This window comes from Hyla sarda, unplaced genomic scaffold (genome assembly GCF_029499605.1).
Source record: "Hyla sarda isolate aHylSar1 unplaced genomic scaffold, aHylSar1.hap1 scaffold_1061, whole genome shotgun sequence".
Taxonomy (NCBI): domain Eukaryota; kingdom Metazoa; phylum Chordata; class Amphibia; order Anura; family Hylidae; genus Hyla; species Hyla sarda.
The window spans coordinates 53,932-74,439 of NW_026607680.1; the positions used below are offsets into that span (position 1 = coordinate 53,932).

The following is a 20,508-nucleotide window of genomic DNA, read 5'->3' on the forward strand; positions in this document are numbered from 1 at the left end:
GGGCCCCTGTCTTGCTGCTTAGCAATAATGGTATGGGTTTAGGTTCTGCTGTGTGTACTGGTGGTTGACTGCCCCCCAGCCCAGAGTGTGCATGGAAAATTGTCTGGCAGCCTCCCTGACAGCAAGCAGTGATAGTGCCCATGAAGGGGACCTTGTTGGGCCCGCCCCTTTCACGGTTATCGCTTCTCGGCCTTTTGGCTAAGATCAAGTGTAAGTGTAGTATCTGTTCTTATCAGTTTAATATCTGATACGTCCCCTATCTGGGGACCATATATTAAATGGATTTTTGAGAACGGGGGCCGATTTCGAAGCTTGCTTCCGTCGCCCTATGCATTGACCCGATATGGCAGTATCTTCGGGTACAGTGCACCACCCCCTTACAGGGTTAAAAAGAAAGATTCCTACTTTCATTGCTACCTGCTTGCTGGCTAGCCAGCTAGGCCCTGTGGGCCTTGCTGCTGCTGCAGCCAAAAAACAAAAGGTGGTGCTGCTGCTGCTTCTGCTGCTTCTGCTTCTGCTTGTGTCTGGCCCCTGTTGGAGCGTCCAGGCACAGGACTTCTGCTGCTGCTGACTAAATGGCCTCCTTAATTGGATCATTTGAGTAGCCAGCACACCTGTGCAGGTAGGGCATGACATGATAGGCAGCTGCCTTGATAGCGGGTGGGTGCTGAATGTTCCTAATTGACAAAATAAGATTAATGCTTATGAAGAAATATAAAATCTCATCCCTTCCCCAATATCGCGCCACACCCCTACCCCTTAATTCCCTGGTTGAACGTGATGGACATATGTCTTTTTTCGACCGTACTAACTATGTAACTATGTAACATAACATGGGGGGGGGGGGGGGGGGTCTCCTGGCTGTTCACACAGGTGTGTCATTGCTGTACATTGACCATGCATTGCTTCTGTGGTATTGCAAAGGCAAAGACAAATGCTTCCAGCCATCCATTGCACTAATGGATTGGTCATCAGCTGGCTGTCTATGTCCCGCATCAATATAGACCAAAGTACAGAGGGTTAGGCTATGCTATTGTGCACCTACCTGATGCATCAGAAGGTGCGAGGCCCTTGCTAAATTCTGTGCACAGACTTTGAGATCTATGCTTTAGACTGTATCTAAACCTGCTCCAACATGGACTGACATTCTGGCCTACTTTCAGCCGATGCGACTTGTCTGTCGCTGAACAGTCGCTTTTTATGTATTCAGCACCTATGTATAATGTTGTAAAAATGCTCTAGAAGCTAAAGTCGCAGAAATGTCACACATATTTGGCCTGCAACTTTCTGTGCGACAAATTCAGACAGGAAAAATCAGTATAAATCCTTAGAAAATTATCCCCCAGTGTCTCCATCTGCTGGCGGTATTGAATAAGCATTGCTGCACTGATGGGGTATGCATTAGACGAAAAAAAAGAAGAAAAAGAAGAATAATACGCCCAGAAAAGAGGCGAAAAGGAGAAAAACGTAAAAAAACGTGAAAAAAAAGTAAGAGGAAGAGAAGGGAAAAAAAGGTGGAAATGGGTTTAAAAGTGATTTCGGCGGAGATATATATATATATATATATATATATATATATATATATATATATATGCGCACACACACACATAGATATAAACGTATTCTCCGTTGAGATATTGCAGCCGCTGCTGTGTCCAGGCCCAGGAGCCTTAGCACTGTGCTGTGATGTCACTCAATACCACTGACATCACTAGGTGTAAACAACATCTCTCCTTTGCTGTGTATGTGACTATGGAGCTGTTTGGTGATGTCGTCTATTACGGCCTTCATAGAAGCAACAGGAGATTGTTGCATCCATCTTGAACCCTCAGAACTACAGTGCTATGATGTCACTCACTTCCACAGGCCTTGCAGAGTGTAAACAACAACAACCCAGCTTTGTTGTGTATGTAACCAAAGGGATTTGTGATGTCACCTAGAACCTTCACTGCAGCGACAGCTTTATGAGGAGCATCAGCACTGCTCTGCCTGAGCAGAACCATCACCGCCATAGGTTGTCAAATAACCCGGATTTAACCCACACAGGTAAGTCCAATGGGGTGCAGGCATGTCCTCTATGCTTACAGCTTCCGTGGGTGTTGGTTTGATACCGTTGGGGACAGCCAAGGAGGCATCTGCAGGCAACAAAGGTAGGTGTGTGCTTGTGTGTGTGTTTCCTATGCAGATCCTAAGCCCAGTGTCACATGCCCAGTGTCACATGCAAGTAGGAGGAGTAAGAAGGGTTCCTGGCAAATCCGGGTTATGGATTGCATTTAAAAAGGCCCCGTGGGAGTGCAATGGGCCCCTGTCTTGCTGCTTAGCAATAATGGTATGGGTTTAGGTTCTGCTGTGTGTACTGGTGGTTGACTGCCCCCCAGCCCAGAGTGTGCATGGAAAATTGTCTGGCAGCCTCCCTGACAGCAAGCAGTGATAGTGCCCATGAAGGGGACCTTGTTGGGCCCGCCCCTTTCACGGTTATCGCTTCTCGGCCTTTTGGCTAAGATCAAGTGTAGTATCTGTTCTTATCAGTTTAATATCTGATACGTCCCCTATCTGGGGACCATATATTAAATGGATTTTTGAGAACGGGGGCCGATTTCGAAGCTTGCTTCCGTCGCCCTATGCATTGACCCGATATGGCAGTATCTTCGGGTACAGTGCACCACCCCCTTACAGGGTTAAAAAGAAAGATTCCTACTTTCATTGCTACCTGCTTGCTGGCTAGCCAGCTAGCCAGCCCTGTGGGCCTTGCTGCTGCTGCAGCCAAAAAACAAAAGGTGGTGCTGCTGCTGCTTCTGCTGCTTCTGCTTCTGCTTGTGTCTGGCCCCTGTTGGAGCGTCCAGGCACAGGACTTCTGCTGCTGCTGACTAAATGGCCTCCTTAATTGGATCATTTGAGTAGCCAGCACACCTGTGCAGGTAGGGCATGACATGATAGGCAGCTGCCTTGATAGCGGGTGGGTGCTGAATGTTCCTAATTGACAAAATAAGATTAATGCTTATGAAGAAATATAAAATCTCATCCCTTCCCCAATATCGCGCCACACCCCTACCCCTTAATTCCCTGGTTGAACGTGATGGACATATGTCTTTTTTCGACCGTACTAACTATGTAACTATGTAACATAACATGGGGGGGGGGGGGGGGGTCTCCTGGCTGTTCACACAGGTGTGTCATTGCTGTACATTGACCATGCATTGCTTCTGTGGTATTGCAAAGGCAAAGACAAATGCTTCCAGCCATCCATTGCACTAATGGATTGGTCATCAGCTGGCTGTCTATGTCCCGCATCAATATAGACCAAAGTACAGAGGGTTAGGCTATGCTATTGTGCACCTACCTGATGCATCAGAAGGTGCGAGGCCCTTGCTAAATTCTGTGCACAGACTTTGAGATCTATGCTTTAGACTGTATCTAAACCTGCTCCAACATGGACTGACATTCTGGCCTACTTTCAGCCGATGCGACTTGTCTGTCGCTGAACAGTCGCTTTTTATGTATTCAGCACCTATGTATAATGTTGTAAAAATGCTCTAGAAGCTAAAGTCGCAGAAATGTCACACATATTTGGCCTGCAACTTTCTGTGCGACAAATTCAGACAGGAAAAATCAGTATAAATCCTTAGAAAATTATCCCCCAGTGTCTCCATCTGCTGGCGGTATTGAATAAGCATTGCTGCACTGATGGGGTATGCATTAGACGAAAAAAAAGAAGAAAAAGAAGAATAATACGCCCAGAAAAGAGGCGAAAAGGAGAAAAACGTAAAAAAACGTGAAAAAAAAGTAAGAGGAAGAGAAGGGAAAAAAAGGTGGAAATGGGTTTAAAAGTGATTTCGGCGGAGAAATATATATATATATATATATATATATATATATATATATATATATATATATGCGCACACACACACATAGATATAAACGTATTCTCCGTTGAGATATTGCAGCCGCTGCTGTGTCCAGGCCCAGGAGCCTTAGCACTGTGCTGTGATGTCACTCAATACCACTGACATCACTAGGTGTAAACAACATCTCTCCTTTGCTGTGTATGTGACTATGGAGCTGTTTGGTGATGTCGTCTATTACGGCCTTCATAGAAGCAACAGGAGATTGTTGCATCCATCTTGAACCCTCAGAACTACAGTGCTATGATGTCACTCACTTCCACAGGCCTTGCAGAGTGTAAACAACAACAACCCAGCTTTGTTGTGTATGTAACCAAAGGGATTTGTGATGTCACCTAGAACCTTCACAGCAGCGACAGCTTTATGAGGAGCATCAGCACTGCTCTGCCTGAGCAGAACCATCACCGCCATAGGTTGTCAAATAACCCGGATTTAACCCACACAGGTAAGTCCAATGGGGTGCAGGCATGTCCTCTATGCTTACAGCTTCCCGTGGGTGTTGGTTTGATACCGTTTGGGGACAGCCAAGGAGGCATCTGCAGGCAACAAAGGTAGGTGTGTGCTTGTGTGTGTGTTTCCTATGCAGATCCTAAGCCCAGTGTCACATGCAAGTAGGAGGAGTAAGAAGGGTTCCTGGCAAATCCGGGTTATGGATTGCATTTAAAAAGGCCCCGTGGGAGTGCAATGGGCCCCTGTCTTGCTGCTTAGCAATAATGGTATGGGTTTAGGTTCTGCTGTGTGTACTGGTGGTTGACTGCCCCCCAGCCCAGAGTGTGCATGGAAAATTGTCTGGCAGCCTCCCTGACAGCAAGCAGTGATAGTGCCCATGAAGGGGACCTTGTTGGGCCCGCCCCTTTCACGGTTATCGCTTCTCGGCCTTTTGGCTAAGATCAAGTGTAGTATCTGTTCTTATCAGTTTAATATCTGATACGTCCCCTATCTGGGGACCATATATTAAATGGATTTTTGAGAACGGGGGCCGATTTCGAAGCTTGCTTCCGTCGCCCTATGCATTGACCCGATATGGCAGTATCTTCGGGTACAGTGCACCACCCCCTTACAGGGTTAAAAAGAAAGATTCCTACTTTCATTGCTACCTGCTTGCTGGCTAGCCAGCTAGCCAGCCCTGTGGGCCTTGCTGCTGCTGCAGCCAAAAAACAAAAGGTGGTGCTGCTGCTGCTTCTGCTGCTTCTGCTTCTGCTTGTGTCTGGCCCCTGTTGGAGCGTCCAGGCACAGGACTTCTGCTGCTGCTGACTAAATGGCCTCCTTAATTGGATCATTTGAGTAGCCAGCACACCTGTGCAGGTAGGGCATGACATGATAGGCAGCTGCCTTGATAGCGGGTGGGTGCTGAATGTTCCTAATTGACAAAATAAGATTAATGCTTATGAAGAAATATAAAATCTCATCCCTTCCCCAATATCGCGCCACACCCCTACCCCTTAATTCCCTGGTTGAACGTGATGGACATATGTCTTTTTTCGACCGTACTAACTATGTAACTATGTAACATAACATGGGGGGGGGGGGGGGGGTCTCCTGGCTGTTCACACAGGTGTGTCATTGCTGTACATTGACCATGCATTGCTTCTGTGGTATTGCAAAGGCAAAGACAAATGCTTCCAGCCATCCATTGCACTAATGGATTGGTCATCAGCTGGCTGTCTATGTCCCGCATCAATATAGACCAAAGTACAGAGGGTTAGGCTATGCTATTGTGCACCTACCTGATGCATCAGAAGGTGCGAGGCCCTTGCTAAATTCTGTGCACAGACTTTGAGATCTATGCTTCAGACTGTATCTAAACCTGCTCCAACATGGACTGACATTCTGGCCTACTTTCAGCCGATGCGACTTGTCTGTCGCTGAACAGTCGCTTTTTATGTATTCAGCACCTATGTATAATGTTGTAAAAATGCTCTAGAAGCTAAAGTCGCAGAAATGTCACACATATTTGGCCTGCAACTTTCTGTGCGACAAATTCAGACAGGAAAAATCAGTATAAATCCTTAGAAAATTATCCCCCAGTGTCTCCATCTGCTGGCGGTATTGAATAAGCATTGCTGCACTGATGGGGTATGCATTAGACGAAAAAAAAGAAGAAAAAGAAGAATAATACGCCCAGAAAAGAGGCGAAAAGGAGAAAAACGTAAAAAAACGTGAAAAAAAAGTAAGAGGAAGAGAAGGGAAAAAAAGGTGGAAATGGGTTTAAAAGTGATTTCGGCGGAGAAATATATATATATATATATATATATATATATATATATATATATATGCGCACACACACACATAGATATAAACGTATTCTCCGTTGAGATATTGCAGCCGCTGCTGTGTCCAGGCCCAGGAGCCTTAGCACTGTGCTGTGATGTCACTCAATACCACTGACATCACTAGGTGTAAACAACATCTCTCCTTTGCTGTGTATGTGACTATGGAGCTGTTTGGTGATGTCGTCTATTACGGCCTTCATAGAAGCAACAGGAGATTGTTGCATCCATCTTGAACCCTCAGAACTACAGTGCTATGATGTCACTCACTTCCACAGGCCTTGCAGAGTGTAAACAACAACAACCCAGCTTTGTTGTGTATGTAACCAAAGGGATTTGTGATGTCACCTAGAACCTTCACAGCAGCGACAGCTTTATGAGGAGCATCAGCACTGCTCTGCCTGAGCAGAACCATCACCGCCATAGGTTGTCAAATAACCCGGATTTAACCCACACAGGTAAGTCCAATGGGGTGCAGGCATGTCCTCTATGCTTACAGCTTCCCGTGGGTGTTGGTTTGATACCGTTTGGGGACAGCCAAGGAGGCATCTGCAGGCAACAAAGGTAGGTGTGTGCTTGTGTGTGTGTTTCCTATGCAGATCCTAAGCCCAGTGTCACATGCAAGTAGGAGGAGTAAGAAGGGTTCCTGGCAAATCCGGGTTATGGATTGCATTTAAAAAGGCCCCGTGGGAGTGCAATGGGCCCCTGTCTTGCTGCTTAGCAATAATGGTATGGGTTTAGGTTCTGCTGTGTGTACTGGTGGTTGACTGCCCCCCAGCCCAGAGTGTGCATGGAAAATTGTCTGGCAGCCTCCCTGACAGCAAGCAGTGATAGTGCCCATGAAGGGGACCTTGTTGGGCCCGCCCCTTTCACGGTTATCGCTTCTCGGCCTTTTGGCTAAGATCAAGTGTAGTATCTGTTCTTATCAGTTTAATATCTGATACGTCCCCTATCTGGGGACCATATATTAAATGGCTTTTTGAGAACGGGGGCCGATTTCGAAGCTTGCTTCCGTCGCCCTATGCATTGACCCGATATGGCAGTATCTTCGGGTACAGTGCACCACCCCCTTACAGGGTTAAAAAGAAAGATTCCTACTTTCATTGCTACCTGCTTGCTGGCTAGCCAGCTAGCCAGCCCTGTGGGCCTTGCTGCTGCTGCAGCCAAAAAACAAAAGGTGGTGCTGCTGCTGCTTCTGCTGCTTCTGCTTCTGCTTGTGTCTGGCCCCTGTTGGAGCGTCCAGGCACAGGACTTCTGCTGCTGCTGACTAAATGGCCTCCTTAATTGGATCATTTGAGTAGCCAGCACACCTGTGCAGGTAGGGCATGACATGATAGGCAGCTGCCTTGATAGCGGGTGGGTGCTGAATGTTCCTAATTGACAAAATAAGATTAATGCTTATGAAGAAATATAAAATCTCATCCCTTCCCCAATATCGCGCCACACCCCTACCCCTTAATTCCCTGGTTGAACGTGATGGACATATGTCTTTTTTCGACCGTACTAACTATGTAACTATGTAACATAACATGGGGGGGGGGGGGGGGGGTCTCCTGGCTGTTCACACAGGTGTGTCATTGCTGTACATTGACCATGCATTGCTTCTGTGGTATTGCAAAGGCAAAGACAAATGCTTCCAGCCATCCATTGCACTAATGGATTGGTCATCAGCTGGCTGTCTATGTCCCGCATCAATATAGACCAAAGTACAGAGGGTTAGGCTATGCTATTGTGCACCTACCTGATGCATCAGAAGGTGCGAGGCCCTTGCTAAATTCTGTGCACAGACTTTGAGATCTATGCTTTAGACTGTATCTAAACCTGCTCCAACATGGACTGACATTCTGGCCTACTTTCAGCCGATGCGACTTGTCTGTCGCTGAACAGTCGCTTTTTATGTATTCAGCACCTATGTATAATGTTGTAAAAATGCTCTAGAAGCTAAAGTCGCAGAAATGTCACACATATTTGGCCTGCAACTTTCTGTGCGACAAATTCAGACAGGAAAAATCAGTATAAATCCTTAGAAAATTATCCCCCAGTGTCTCTATCTGCTGGCGGTATTGAATAAGCATTGCTGCACTGATGGGGTATGCATTAGACGAAAAAAAAGAAGAAAAAGAAGAATAATACGCCCAGAAAAGAGGCGAAAAGGAGAAAAACGTAAAAAAACGTGAAAAAAAAGTAAGAGGAAGAGAAGGGAAAAAAAGGTGGAAATGGGTTTAAAAGTGATTTCGGCGGAGAAATATATATATATATATATATATATATATATATATATATATATATATATGCGCACACACACACATAGATATAAACGTATTCTCCGTTGAGATATTGCAGCCGCTGCTGTGTCCAGGCCCAGGAGCCTTAGCACTGTGCTGTGATGTCACTCAATACCACTGACATCACTAGGTGTAAACAACATCTCTCCTTTGCTGTGTATGTGACTATGGAGCTGTTTGGTGATGTCGTCTATTACGGCCTTCATAGAAGCAACAGGAGATTGTTGCATCCATCTTGAACCCTCAGAACTACAGTGCTATGATGTCACTCACTTCCACAGGCCTTGCAGAGTGTAAACAACAACAACCCAGCTTTGTTGTGTATGTAACCAAAGGGATTTGTGATGTCACCTAGAACCTTCACAGCAGCGACAGCTTTATGAGGAGCATCAGCACTGCTCTGCCTGAGCAGAACCATCACCGCCATAGGTTGTCAAATAACCCGGATTTAACCCACACAGGTAAGTCCAATGGGGTGCAGGCATGTCCTCTATGCTTACAGCTTCCCGTGGGTGTTGGTTTGATACCGTTTGGGGACAGCCAAGGAGGCATCTGCAGGCAACAAAGGTAGGTGTGTGCTTGTGTGTGTGTTTCCTATGCAGATCCTAAGCCCAGTGTCACATGCAAGTAGGAGGAGTAAGAAGGGTTCCTGGCAAATCCGGGTTATGGATTGCATTTAAAAAGGCCCCGTGGGAGTGCAATGGGCCCCTGTCTTGCTGCTTAGCAATAATGGTATGGGTTTAGGTTCTGCTTTGTGTACTGGTGGTTGACTGCCCCCCAGCCCAGAGTGTGCATGGAAAATTGTCTGGCAGCCTCCCTGACAGCAAGCAGTGATAGTGCCCATGAAGGGGACCTTGTTGGGCCCGCCCCTTTCACGGTTATCGCTTCTCGGCCTTTTGGCTAAGATCAAGTGTAGTATCTGTTCTTATCAGTTTAATATCTGATACGTCCCCTATCTGGGGACCATATATTAAATGGATTTTTGAGAACGGGGGCCGATTTCGAAGCTTGCTTCCGTCGCCCTATGCATTGACCCGATATGGCAGTATCTTCGGGTACAGTGCACCACCCCCTTACAGGGTTAAAAAGAAAGATTCCTACTTTCATTGCTACCTGCTTGCTGGCTAGCCAGCTAGCCAGCCCTGTGGGCCTTGCTGCTGCTGCAGCCAAAAAACAAAAGGTGGTGCTGCTGCTGCTTCTGCTGCTTCTGCTTCTGCTTGTGTCTGGCCCCTGTTGGAGCGTCCAGGCACAGGACTTCTGCTGCTGCTGACTAAATGGCCTCCTTAATTGGATCATTTGAGTAGCCAGCACACCTGTGCAGGTAGGGCATGACATGATAGGCAGCTGCCTTGATAGCGGGTGGGTGCTGAATGTTCCTAATTGACAAAATAAGATTAATGCTTATGAAGAAATATAAAATCTCATCCCTTCCCCAATATCGCGCCACACCCCTACCCCTTAATTCCCTGGTTGAACGTGATGGACATATGTCTTTTTTCGACCGTACTAACTATGTAACTATGTAACATAACATGGGGGGGGGGGGGGGGGGGGGGTCTCCTGGCTGTTCACACAGGTGTGTCATTGCTGTACATTGACCATGCATTGCTTCTGTGGTATTGCAAAGGCAAAGACAAATGCTTCCAGCCATCCATTGCACTAATGGATTGGTCATCAGCTGGCTGTCTATGTCCCGCATCAATATAGACCAAAGTACAGAGGGTTAGGCTATGCTATTGTGCACCTACCTGATGCATCAGAAGGTGCGAGGCCCTTGCTAAATTCTGTGCACAGACTTTGAGATCTATGCTTTAGACTGTATCTAAACCTGCTCCAACATGGACTGACATTCTGGCCTACTTTCAGCCGATGCGACTTGTCTGTCGCTGAACAGTCGCTTTTTATGTATTCAGCACCTATGTATAATGTTGTAAAAATGCTCTAGAAGCTAAAGTCGCAGAAATGTCACACATATTTGGCCTGCAACTTTCTGTGCGACAAATTCAGACAGGAAAAATCAGTATAAATCCTTAGAAAATTATCCCCCAGTGTCTCCATCTGCTGGCGGTATTGAATAAGCATTGCTGCACTGATGGGGTATGCATTAGACGAAAAAAAAGAAGAAAAAGAAGAATAATACGCCCAGAAAAGAGGCGAAAAGGAGAAAAACGTAAAAAAACGTGAAAAAAAAGTAAGAGGAAGAGAAGGGAAAAAAAGGTGGAAATGGGTTTAAAAGTGATTTCGGCGGAGAAATATATATATATATATATATATATATATATATATATATATATATATGCGCACACACACACATAGATATAAACGTATTCTCCGTTGAGATATTGCAGCCGCTGCTGTGTCCAGGCCCAGGAGCCTTAGCACTGTGCTGTGATGTCACTCAATACCACTGACATCACTAGGTGTAAACAACATCTCTCCTTTGCTGTGTATGTGACTATGGAGCTGTTTGGTGATGTCGTCTATTACGGCCTTCATAGAAGCAACAGGAGATTGTTGCATCCATCTTGAACCCTCAGAACTACAGTGCTATGATGTCACTCACTTCCACAGGCCTTGCAGAGTGTAAACAACAACAACCCAGCTTTGTTGTGTATGTAACCAAAGGGATTTGTGATGTCACCTAGAACCTTCACAGCAGCGACAGCTTTATGAGGAGCATCAGCACTGCTCTGCCTGAGCAGAACCATCACCGCCATAGGTTGTCAAATAACCCGGATTTAACCCACACAGGTAAGTCCAATGGGGTGCAGGCATGTCCTCTATGCTTACAGCTTCCCGTGGGTGTTGGTTTGATACCGTTTGGGGACAGCCAAGGAGGCATCTGCAGGCAACAAAGGTAGGTGTGTGCTTGTGTGTGTGTTTCCTATGCAGATCCTAAGCCCAGTGTCACATGCAAGTAGGAGGAGTAAGAAGGGTTCCTGGCAAATCCGGGTTATGGATTGCATTTAAAAAGGCCCCGTGGGAGTGCAATGGGCCCCTGTCTTGCTGCTTAGCAATAATGGTATGGGTTTAGGTTCTGCTGTGTGTACTGGTGGTTGACTGCCCCCCAGCCCAGAGTGTGCATGGAAAATTGTCTGGCAGCCTCCCTGACAGCAAGCAGTGATAGTGCCCATGAAGGGGACCTTGTTGGGCCCGCCCCTTTCACGGTTATCGCTTCTCGGCCTTTTGGCTAAGATCAAGTGTAGTATCTGTTCTTATCAGTTTAATATCTGATACGTCCCCTATCTGGGGACCATATATTAAATGGATTTTTGAGAACGGGGGCCGATTTCGAAGCTTGCTTCCGTCGCCCTATGCATTGACCCGATATGGCAGTATCTTCGGGTACAGTGCACCACCCCCTTACAGGGTTAAAAAGAAAGATTCCTACTTTCATTGCTACCTGCTTGCTGGCTAGCCAGCTAGCCAGCCCTGTGGGCCTTGCTGCTGCTGCAGCCAAAAAACAAAAGGTGGTGCTGCTTCTGCTGCTTCTGCTTCTGCTTGTGTCTGGCCCCTGTTGGAGCGTCCAGGCACAGGACTTCTGCTGCTGCTGACTAAATGGCCTCCTTAATTGGATCATTTGAGTAGCCAGCACACCTGTGCAGGTAGGGCATGACATGATAGGCAGCTGCCTTGATAGCGGGTGGGTGCTGAATGTTCCTAATTGACAAAATAAGATTAATGCTTATGAAGAAATATAAAATCTCATCCCTTCCCCAATATCGCGCCACACCCCTACCCCTTAATTCCCTGGTTGAACGTGATGGACATATGTCTTTTTTCGACCGTACTAACTATGTAACTATGTAACATAACATGGGGGGGGGGGGGGGGGTCTCCTGGCTGTTCACACAGGTGTGTCATTGCTGTACATTGACCATGCATTGCTTCTGTGGTATTGCAAAGGCAAAGACAAATGCTTCCAGCCATCCATTGCACTAATGGATTGGTCATCAGCTGGCTGTCTATGTCCCGCATCAATATAGACCAAAGTACAGAGGGTTAGGCTATGCTATTGTGCACCTACCTGATGCATCAGAAGGTGCGAGGCCCTTGCTAAATTCTGTGCACAGACTTTGAGATCTATGCTTTAGACTGTATCTAAACCTGCTCCAACATGGACTGACATTCTGGCCTACTTTCAGCCGATGCGACTTGTCTGTCGCTGAACAGTCGCTTTTTATGTATTCAGCACCTATGTATAATGTTGTAAAAATGCTCTAGAAGCTAAAGTCGCAGAAATGTCACACATATTTGGCCTGCAACTTTCTGTGCGACAAATTCAGACAGGAAAAATCAGTATAAATCCTTAGAAAATTATCCCCCAGTGTCTCCATCTGCTGGCGGTATTGAATAAGCATTGCTGCACTGATGGGGTATGCATTAGACGAAAAAAAAGAAGAAAAAGAAGAATAATACGCCCAGAAAAGAGGCGAAAAGGAGAAAAACGTAAAAAAACGTGAAAAAAAAGTAAGAGGAAGAGAAGGGAAAAAAAGGTGGAAATGGGTTTAAAAGTGATTTCGGCGGAGAAATATATATATATATATATATATATATATATATATATATATATATATATATGCGCACACACACACATAGATATAAACGTATTCTCCGTTGAGATATTGCAGCCGCTGCTGTGTCCAGGCCCAGGAGCCTTAGCACTGTGCTGTGATGTCACTCAATACCACTGACATCACTAGGTGTAAACAACATCTCTCCTTTGCTGTGTATGTGACTATGGAGCTGTTTGGTGATGTCGTCTATTACGGCCTTCATAGAAGCAACAGGAGATTGTTGCATCCATCTTGAACCCTCAGAACTACAGTGCTATGATGTCACTCACTTCCACAGGCCTTGCAGAGTGTAAACAACAACAACCCAGCTTTGTTGTGTATGTAACCAAAGGGATTTGTGATGTCACCTAGAACCTTCACAGCAGCGACAGCTTTATGAGGAGCATCAGCACTGCTCTGCCTGAGCAGAACCATCACCGCCATAGGTTGTCAAATAACCCGGATTTAACCCACACAGGTAAGTCCAATGGGGTGCAGGCATGTCCTCTATGCTTACAGCTTCCCGTGGGTGTTGGTTTGATACCGTTTGGGGACAGCCAAGGAGGCATCTGCAGGCAACAAAGGTAGGTGTGTGCTTGTGTGTGTGTTTCCTATGCAGATCCTAAGCCCAGTGTCACATGCAAGTAGGAGGAGTAAGAAGGGTTCCTGGCAAATCCGGGTTATGGATTGCATTTAAAAAGGCCCCGTGGGAGTGCAATGGGCCCCTGTCTTGCTGCTTAGCAATAATGGTATGGGTTTAGGTTCTGCTGTGTGTACTGGTGGTTGACTGCCCCCCAGCCCAGAGTGTGCATGGAAAATTGTCTGGCAGCCTCCCTGACAGCAAGCAGTGATAGTGCCCATGAAGGGGACCTTGTTGGGCCCGCCCCTTTCACGGTTATCGCTTCTCGGCCTTTTGGCTAAGATCAAGTGTAGTATCTGTTCTTATCAGTTTAATATCTGATACGTCCCCTATCTGGGGACCATATATTAAATGGATTTTTGAGAACGGGGGCCGATTTCGAAGCTTGCTTCCGTCGCCCTATGCATTGACCCGATATGGCAGTATCTTCGGGTACAGTGCACCACCCCCTTACAGGGTTAAAAAGAAAGATTCCTACTTTCATTGCTACCTGCTTGCTGGCTAGCCAGCTAGCCAGCCCTGTGGGCCTTGCTGCTGCTGCAGCCAAAAAACAAAAGGTGGTGCTGCTGCTGCTTCTGCTGCTTCTGCTTCTGCTTCTGCTTGTGTCTGGCCCCTGTTGGAGCGTCCAGGCACAGGACTTCTGCTGCTGCTGACTAAATGGCCTCCTTAATTGGATCATTTGAGTAGCCAGCACACCTGTGCAGGTAGGGCATGACATGATAGGCAGCTGCCTTGATAGCGGGTGGGTGCTGAATGTTCCTAATTGACAAAATAAGATTAATGCTTATGAAGAAATATAAAATCTCATCCCTTCCCCAATATCGCGCCACACCCCTACCCCTTAATTCCCTGGTTGAACGTGATGGACATATGTCTTTTTTCGACCGTACTAACTATGTAACTATGTAACATAACATGGGGGGGGGGGGGGGGGGTCTCCTGGCTGTTCACACAGGTGTGTCATTGCTGTACATTGACCATGCATTGCTTCTGTGGTATTGCAAAGGCAAAGACAAATGCTTCCAGCCATCCATTGCACTAATGGATTGGTCATCAGCTGGCTGTCTATGTCCCACATCAATATAGACCGAAGTACAGAGGGTTAGGCTATGCTATTGTGCACCTACCTGATGCATCAGAAGGTGCGAGGCCCTTGCTAAATTCTGTGCACAGACTTTGAGATCTATGCTTTAGACTGTATCTAAACCTGCTCCAACATGGACTGACATTCTGGCCTACTTTCAGCCGATGCGACTTGTCTGTCGCTGAACAGTCGCTTTTTATGTATTCAGCACCTATGTATAATGTTGTAAAAATGCTCTAGAAGCTAAAGTCGCAGAAATGTCACACATATTTGGCCTGCAACTTTCTGTGCGACAAATTCAGACAGGAAAAATCAGTATAAATCCTTAGAAAATTATCCCCCAGTGTCTCCATCTGCTGGCGGTATTGAATAAGCATTGCTGCACTGATGGGGTATGCATTAGACGAAAAAAAAGAAGAAAAAGAAGAATAATACGCCCAGAAAAGAGGCGAAAAGGAGAAAAACGTAAAAAAACGTGAAAAAAAAGTAAGAGGAAGAGAAGGGAAAAAAAGGTGGAAATGGGTTTAAAAGTGATTTCGGCGGAGAAATATATATATATATATATATATATATATATATATATATATATATATGCGCACACACACACATAGATATAAACGTATTCTCCGTTGAGATATTGCAGCCGCTGCTGTGTCCAGGCCCAGGAGCCTTAGCACTGTGCTGTGATGTCACTCAATACCACTGACATCACTAGGTGTAAACAACATCTCTCCTTTGCTGTGTATGTGACTATGGAGCTGTTTGGTGATGTCGTCTATTACGGCCTTCATAGAAGCAACAGGAGATTGTTGCATCCATCTTGAACCCTCAGAACTACAGTGCTATGATGTCACTCACTTCCACAGGCCTTGCAGAGTGTAAACAACAACAACCCAGCTTTGTTGTGTATGTAACCAAAGGGATTTGTGATGTCACCTAGAACCTTCACAGCAGCGACAGCTTTATGAGGAGCATCAGCACTGCTCTGCCTGAGCAGAACCATCACCGCCATAGGTTGTCAAATAACCCGGATTTAACCCACACAGGTAAGTCCAATGGGGTGCAGGCATGTCCTCTATGCTTACAGCTTCCCGTGGGTGTTGGTTTGATACCGTTTGGGGACAGCCAAGGAGGCATCTGCAGGCAACAAAGGTAGGTGTGTGCTTGTGTGTGTGTTTCCTATGCAGATCCTAAGCCCAGTGTCACATGCAAGTAGGAGGAGTAAGAAGGGTTCCTGGCAAATCCGGGTTATGGATTGCATTTAAAAAGGCCCCGTGGGAGTGCAATGGGCCCCTGTCTTGCTGCTTAGCAATAATGGTATGGGTTTAGGTTCTGCTGTGTGTACTGGTGGTTGACTGCCCCCCAGCCCAGAGTGTGCATGGAAAATTGTCTGGCAGCCTCCCTGACAGCAAGCAGTGATAGTGCCCATGAAGGGGACCTTGTTGGGCCCGCCCCTTTCACGGTTATCGCTTCTCGGCCTTTTGGCTAAGATCAAGTGTAGTATCTGTTCTTATCAGTTTAATATCTGATACGTCCCCTATCTGGGGACCATATATTAAATGGATTTTTGAGAACGGGGGCCGATTTCGAAGCTTGCTTCCGTCGCCCTATGCATTGACCCGATATGGCAGTATCTTCGGGTACAGTGCACCACCCCCTTACAGGGTTAAAAAGAAAGATTCCTACTTTCATTGCTACCTGCTTGCTGGCTAGCCAGCTAGCCAGCCCTGTGGGCCTTGCTGCTGCTGCAGCCAAAAAACAAAAGGTGGTGCTGCTGCTGCTTCTGCTGCTTCTGCTTCTGCTTGTGTCTGGCCCCTGTTGGAGCGTCCAGGCACAGGACTTCTGCTGCTGCTGACTAAATGGCCTCCTTAATTGGATCATTTGAGTAGCCAGCACACCTGTGCAGGTAGGGCATGACATGATAGGCAGCTGCCTTGATAGCGGGTGGGTGCTGAATGTTCCTAATTGACAAAATAAGATTAATGCTTATGAAGAAATATAAAATCTCATCCCTTCCCCAATATCGCGCCACACCCCTACCCCTTAATTCCCTGGTTGAACGTGATGGACATATGTCTTTTTTCGACCGTACTAACTATGTAACTATGTAACATAACATGGGGGGGGGGGGGGGGGTCTCCTGGCTGTTCACACAGGTGTGTCATTGCTGTACATTGACCATGCATTGCTTCTGTGGTATTGCAAAGGCAAAGACAAATGCTTCCAGCCATCCATTGCACTAATGGATTGGTCATCAGCTGGCTGTCTATGTCCCGCATCAATATAGACCAAAGTACAGAGGGTTAGGCTATGGTATTGTGCACCTACCTGATGCATCAGAAGGTGCGAGGCCCTTGCTAAATTCTGTGCACAGACTTTGAGATCTATGCTTTAGACTGTATCTAAACCTGCTCCAACATGGACTGACATTCTGGCCTACTTTCAGCCGATGCGACTTGTCTGTCGCTGAACAGTCGCTTTTTATGTATTCAGCACCTATGTATAATGTTGTAAAAATGCTCTAGAAGCTAAAGTCGCAGAAATGTCACACATATTTGGCCTGCAACTTTCTGTGCGACAAATTCAGACAGGAAAAATCAGTATAAATCCTTAGAAAATTATCCCCCAGTGTCTCCATCTGCTGGCGGTATTGAATAAGCATTGCTGCACTGATGGGGTATGCATTAGACGAAAAAAAAGAAGAAAAAGAAGAATAATACGCCCAGAAAAGAGGCGAAAAGGAGAAAAACGTAAAAAAACGTGAAAAAAAAGTAAGAGGAAGAGAAGGGAAAAAAAGGTGGAAATGGGTTTAAAAGTGATTTCGGCGGAGAAATATATATATATATATATATATATATATATATATATATATATGCGCACACACACACATAGATATAAACGTATTCTCCGTTGAGATATTGCAGCCGCTGCTGTGTCCAGGCCCAGGAGCCTTAGCACTGTGCTGTGATGTCACTCAATACCACTGACATCACTAGGTGTAAACAACATCTCTCCTTTGCTGTGTATGTGACTATGGAGCTGTTTGGTGATGTCGTCTATTACGGCCTTCATAGAAGCAACAGGAGATTGTTGCATCCATCTTGAACCCTCAGAACTACAGTGCTATGATGTCACTCACTTCCACAGGCCTTGCAGAGTGTAAACAACAACAACCCAGCTTTGTTGTGTATGTAACCAAAGGGATTTGTGATGTCACCTAGAACCTTCACAGCAGCGACAGCTTTATGAGGAGCATCAGCACTGCTCTGCCTGAGCAGAACCATCACCGCCATAGGTTGTCAAATAACCCGGATTTAACCCACACAGGTAAGTCCAATGGGGTGCAGGCATGTCCTCTATGCTTACAGCTTCCCGTGGGTGTTGGTTTGATACCGTTTGGGGACAGCCAAGGAGGCATCTGCAGGCAACAAAGGTAGGTGTGTGCTTGTGTGTGTGTTTCCTATGCAGATCCTAAGCCCAGTGTCACATGCAAGTAGGAGGAGTAAGAAGGGTTCCTGGCAAATCCGGGTTATGGATTGCATTTAAAAAGGCCCCGTGGGAGTGCAATGGGCCCCTGTCTTGCTGCTTAGCAATAATGGTATGGGTTTAGGTTCTGCTGTGTGTACTGGTGGTTGACTGCCCCCCAGCCCAGAGTGTGCATGGAAAATTGTCTGGCAGCCTCCCTGACAGCAAGCAGTGATAGTGCCCATGAAGGGGACCTTGTTGGGCCCGCCCCTTTCACGGTTATCGCTTCTCGGCCTTTTGGCTAAGATCAAGTGTAGTATCTGTTCTTATCAGTTTAATATCTGATACGTCCCCTATCTGGGGACCATATATTAAATGGATTTTTGAGAACGGGGGCCGATTTCGAAGCTTGCTTCCGTCGCCCTATGCATTGACCCGATATGGCAGTATCTTCGGGTACAGTGCACCACCCCCTTACAGGGTTAAAAAGAAAGATTCCTACTTTCATTGCTACCTGCTTGCTGGATAGCCAGCTAGCCAGCCCTGTGGGCCTTGCTGCTGCTGCAGCCAAAAAACAAAAGGTGGTGCTGCTGCTGCTTCTGCTGCTTCTGCTTCTGCTTGTGTCTGGCCCCTGTTGGAGCGTCCAGGCACAGGACTTCTGCTGCTGCTGACTAAATGGCCTCCTTAATTGGATCATTTGAGTAGCCAGCACACCTGTGCAGGTAGGGCATGACATGATAGGCAGCTGCCTTGATAGCGGGTGGGTGCTGAATGTTCCTAATTGACAAAATAAGATTAATGCTTATGAAGAAATATAAAATCTCATCCCTTCCCCAATATCGCGCCACACCCCTACCCCTTAATTCCCTGGTTGAACGTGATGGACATATGTCTTTTTTCGACCGTACTAACTATGTAACTATGTAACATAACATGGGGGGGGGGGGGGGGGGTCTCCTGGCTGTTCACACAGGTGTGTCATTGCTGTACATTGACCATGCATTGCTTCTGTGGTATTGCAAAGGCAAAGACAAATGCTTCCAGCCATCCATTGCACTAATGGATTGGTCATCAGCTGGCTGTCTATGTCCCGCATCAATATAGACCAAAGTACAGAGGGTTAGGCTATGCTATTGTGCACCTACCTGATGCATCAGAAGGTGCGAGGCCCTTGCTAAATTCTGTGCACAGACTTTGAGATCTATGCTTTAGACTGTATCTAAACCTGCTCCAACATGGACTGACATTCTGGCCTACTTTCAGCCGATGCGACTTGTCTGTCGCTGAACAGTCGCTTTTTATGTATTCAGCACCTATGTATAATGTTGTAAAAATGCTCTAGAAGCTAAAGTCGCAGAAATGTCACACATATTTGGCCTGCAACTTTCTGTGCGACAAATTCAGACAGGAAAAATCAGTATAAATCCTTAGAAAATTATCCCCCAGTGTCTCCATCTGCTGGCGGTATTGAATAAGCATTGCTGCACTGATGGGGTATGCATTAGACGAAAAAAAAGAAGAAAAAGAAGAATAATACGCCCAGAAAAGAGGCGAAAAGGAGAAAAACGTAAAAAAACGTGAAAAAAAAGTAAGAGGAAGAGAAGGGAAAAAAAGGTGGAAATGGGTTTAAAAGTGATTTCGGCGGAGAAATATATATATATATATATATATATATATATATATATATATATATATATGCGCACACACACACATAGATATAAACGTATTCTCCGTTGAGATATTGCAGCCGCTGCTGTGTCCAGGCCCAGGAGCCTTAGCACTGTGCTGTGATGTCACTCAATACCACTGACATCACTAGGTGTAAACAACATCTCTCCTTTGCTGTGTATGTGACTATGGAGCTGTTTGGTGATGTCGTCTATTACGGCCTTCATAGAAGCAACAGGAGATTGTTGCATCCATCTTGAACCCTCAGAACTACAGTGCTATGATGTCACTCACTTCCACAGGCCTTGCAGAGTGTAAACAACAACAACCCAGCTTTGTTGTGTATGTAACCAAAGGGATTTGTGATGTCACCTAGAACCTTCACAGCAGCGACAGCTTTATGAGGAGCATCAGCACTGCTCTGCCTGAGCAGAACCATCACCGCCATAGGTTGTCAAATAACCCGGATTTAACCCACACAGGTAAGTCCAATGGGGTGCAGGCATGTCCTCTATGCTTACAGCTTCCCGTGGGTGTTGGTTTGATACCGTTTGGGGACAGCCAAGGAGGCATCTGCAGGCAACAAAGGTAGGTGTGTGCTTGTGTGTGTGTTTCCTATGCAGATCCTAAGCCCAGTG

General features: G+C 46.2%; 9 non-coding genes across 9 annotated transcripts; all 9 read left to right on the top strand.

Annotated features, from left to right (window-relative positions):
- Positions 1-178: 178 nt before the first annotated feature.
- LOC130299732 (U2 spliceosomal RNA) lies at positions 179-375 on the top strand. The gene has a single exon (XR_008850817.1). It is a non-coding gene; the product is annotated as a U2 spliceosomal RNA (small nuclear RNA).
- A 2,102-nt stretch (positions 376-2,477) lies between these two features.
- Positions 2,478-2,668, top strand: LOC130299702 (U2 spliceosomal RNA). Its single transcript, XR_008850789.1, has one exon. It is a non-coding gene; the product is annotated as a U2 spliceosomal RNA (small nuclear RNA).
- A 2,098-nt stretch (positions 2,669-4,766) lies between these two features.
- LOC130299703 (U2 spliceosomal RNA) lies at positions 4,767-4,957 on the top strand. The gene has a single exon (XR_008850790.1). It is a non-coding gene; the product is annotated as a U2 spliceosomal RNA (small nuclear RNA).
- Positions 4,958-7,049: 2,092 nt separating this feature from the next.
- LOC130299730 (U2 spliceosomal RNA) lies at positions 7,050-7,240 on the top strand. The gene has a single exon (XR_008850816.1). It is a non-coding gene; the product is annotated as a U2 spliceosomal RNA (small nuclear RNA).
- Positions 7,241-9,337: 2,097 nt separating this feature from the next.
- On the top strand, positions 9,338-9,528 carry LOC130299704 (U2 spliceosomal RNA). The gene has a single exon (XR_008850791.1). It is a non-coding gene; the product is annotated as a U2 spliceosomal RNA (small nuclear RNA).
- Positions 9,529-11,627: 2,099 nt separating this feature from the next.
- On the top strand, positions 11,628-11,818 carry LOC130299705 (U2 spliceosomal RNA). Its single transcript, XR_008850792.1, has one exon. It is a non-coding gene; the product is annotated as a U2 spliceosomal RNA (small nuclear RNA).
- A 2,092-nt stretch (positions 11,819-13,910) lies between these two features.
- LOC130299706 (U2 spliceosomal RNA) lies at positions 13,911-14,101 on the top strand. The gene has a single exon (XR_008850793.1). It is a non-coding gene; the product is annotated as a U2 spliceosomal RNA (small nuclear RNA).
- A 2,101-nt stretch (positions 14,102-16,202) lies between these two features.
- LOC130299707 (U2 spliceosomal RNA) lies at positions 16,203-16,393 on the top strand. The gene has a single exon (XR_008850794.1). It is a non-coding gene; the product is annotated as a U2 spliceosomal RNA (small nuclear RNA).
- Positions 16,394-18,483: 2,090 nt separating this feature from the next.
- LOC130299708 (U2 spliceosomal RNA) lies at positions 18,484-18,674 on the top strand. Its single transcript, XR_008850795.1, has one exon. It is a non-coding gene; the product is annotated as a U2 spliceosomal RNA (small nuclear RNA).
- Positions 18,675-20,508: the final 1,834 nt, after the last annotated feature.